Source organism: Schistosoma mansoni, chromosome 6 (assembly GCF_000237925.1).
Source record: "Schistosoma mansoni strain Puerto Rico chromosome 6, complete genome".
In the NCBI taxonomy this organism is placed as follows: Eukaryota; Metazoa; Platyhelminthes; class Trematoda; order Strigeidida; family Schistosomatidae; genus Schistosoma; species Schistosoma mansoni.
Genome location: NC_031500.1, coordinates 10,050,197 through 10,053,237, shown reverse-complemented (window position 1 = coordinate 10,053,237; position 3,041 = coordinate 10,050,197). Strand labels below are relative to the sequence as shown.

At 33.6% G+C, this 3,041-nt stretch overlaps 1 protein-coding gene across 1 annotated transcript in view; it reads right to left on the bottom strand.

Annotated features, from left to right (window-relative positions):
- The window catches only part of Smp_082300 (hypothetical protein), a gene marked incomplete at its 5' end in the record, with an annotated part of 25,332 nt that overhangs the window by 18,809 nt on the left and 3,482 nt on the right, over nt 1–3,041 (bottom strand). The gene's annotated exons all lie outside the window — the stretch shown is intronic.

The following is a 3,041-nucleotide window of genomic DNA, read 5'->3' as shown; positions in this document are numbered from 1 at the left end:
AACTTGGTACATTACTGCATATATGTATGCTTGTGTGCTTTAAGGGGACAAAGTTACTTCAGACATTTAATAACCACAGTAATTTGATGACTTCTAAATGAAGCCTCAGGATAAATAATTTTATTGATGAGCTTCGAAATCCTGTTTTACGTAAAAAAACAAACAAACAACAAACTATGGAAACGTAAATATGATCTTCGATTCTTCAAGTGTTATTGTTGCTACAACAACATTAACTGACGATAAACGATGAAAACTCTTTCCTTATTAATTTTAAACTAATATTAAAGTATATATTATTTAGTTTTTGTTGATTCAAAGTCTATGACAAAGTAATGGATTAGGCTAGTCTCAGCACCCCACCCCTTCATATTGGTTCATAGAATAAATCATTAAAATGCAAGGAACCTTCCGGTACATTAGCCTGAAACTATGGATGAATATAAACGACTAGATTTAATGAGTCTATAATACATGTTCGAATGAAATTATACAATCCAATCCATGAAATTGCGTGACCACCTTCCATTGTCTAAGGTAGATACCTGTCTCTAACTGATATGGATTAACTCCGCTGGTTACGGCTTCTCACTAGAACTCCGAGAATTCCCTTACAAAACTGGTCACTAGTAAGCACATGATAATTATCAGTATGAGGTTGCAGAGATTGTTGAATTTTTTATTGAGATCATGAATCGACGAATGTTGGACCACCATCAAAAGCATGGAAGGACTGGACGGCTGTTTCGTTCTAGTACGGGACTCCTCAGTAGTGTGCATTCACGATCCCAACCTCCGTTCACGCATTTTAACAATGTTGGTTGATTTTAAATCCTATGAATTGTAACCAATTTACCCTTGATACTGTTTACATAATGCAATGCAATTAATATTTCATTACTGTGTTAGTCATCATCTATCGTGCGAAATTTCAGTTAACTGTAAATTTTAACAGTTAGAATCAATTCGTTTTAATAGAAGATAGACATAAGTGCTGTGTTTATTTTGTTATTCAGTAGTAAATGCTGTGAACTAAATAATTCGGGTAAATATGACATATATCTCCTTTTCTTTTCGGGTTTGGACACCCTCATGACACGATTCTGATTGATATGATTAACCAGAATTAAGCCAAACAGTCGAGTCTTCATTAGAGAATAATGCGCAAAATTAATATCATTCAATGTTTTCTAACATTTAATCACATTTATTATCAGTGTTAATAATTTCTATATAATAAGTATGTTATTTTTGTTGGATAAAGAAAACCTATTCTACTGGTTAATGATCTTGTCTTTGATCTAAATTCATTCAGGGGCTTAAGTTAGCAACTGAACTATCATTCATCCGAATTGTATCATTGTATATTACCTATCAACCGGTATTCTATCCATTCGCTTTGATAATCTAAAGCTTGTTTACAAATCATAAAATCTTTTGAGAATAAGACGAAACAGCCATGTCTTCATATCGTTAATATTTTTTAAGAATAACTCAAATTCAATTAATCTAATTTATAACATACTTTGTTGACGATTCAACGTTATCAGTTCCATGTAGACAAGATAAACAAGATAATTTCTTTTTGGTTTTTTTCCTACCGCCCCCAATTCCATTGCTAACTCCTCCTGCTCCAACTCCAACACCTCCAATACTGCTCGCATAACCATCTCTTATCGATGTACCATAATTTAAAGGTGGTAGGGCACCATAACCTCCATGCATTATATTAGGACTTCTAGGTGTAGGTAAACGTATTGAATGCTGCATATCTTGAATGGTACTAGCAGTATCATGTTCCATGGAGGATGGTTGTTGTGATTGATGTGAATTTTGTTGTTGAATAGGTAAATTAATTTTCGGTGGAGATAATACAACAGTTTGACCATAACCACGTAACCATGGTTGATCTATACTACTCATACTATCAAATAATGGATTTGTTAAATTTCTAGATCCTTCATTTTTAACATCGATACGATTTAATCGATTCATTGTTTCAGCTCTACGTGTTTCTGCAATACTTTCACTTGCAAGTAATTGACTACGACTTTCTTCATCTGTATCTGTATTAGGAAAATATAATGATGTCGAACGAGCATAACGTATTGCTGAGATACTTGAACGTCTAGTATTATTACCATTGAATGTGTTTAATGTTCTATTTGCTGGTAAAGTATTCATTGTCTTTTCATTGATTGAGTTTACTATTTCTTGTAATAATCTAATGAAACTGAATAAAAACAAATAAATATTTATCAGTATAGGGTTGTGGAGGTTGTTGAGTTTAGATTGATATCATGAATGGATCAATATTAGACCACCAGTGAAAACGTGTAAACGGTTATAGTGTCCCTTTGTTGATATTCAGAACATCATTGAATCATTCATTTATAAATAATGGTCGATTAAAGTTAGACGTTAACACCGTTGAGTGCCGGCTTAGTGGTCTAGAGGTTAAGCGTTCTCACGCGAGACCATAGGTCCTGAGTTCGGGCCCTACTCGCGGGGTCATGGATGTACACCACTGAGGGGTCCCATTCTAAGAAGAAAGAGCCGTCCAATGCTCCCAAGTTACCAATGGTGGTCTGACATTCATCCATTCACGATATCAATGTAAAATGAATATTTGTTGTAAAGTTAAGGTTTTCTTATCAGTCAAACTAAGAATAAGGAGTTTATAATAGTTAATCGAAAGGAAAATAAACAAATGTATACACATTATAGGGGCGAGCCAATCATAATAGAGGAGAATACTTTTGATTTTTGTTCACAATTCAAATACTGTGTATGATGAGCAGTAAAATTGCCGTTCTATACTACTCAAAGCTTTCAAGATGACGAAAGAAAAATTATTTTTTTGCTACCATAGAGTAAAAATGGTAGTGTTAAATGTACCATATTCTGTCTTTTTAGATAGTTTATAACAGGGGAATCGACTCTATCCCTAAACCATCGCTTTAAACCATTAATCCTGAAACAAACTTTATCAAGGTAGTACTATATTTTTTCAAATGAACTAATCGGATAGCGCCTCTTGT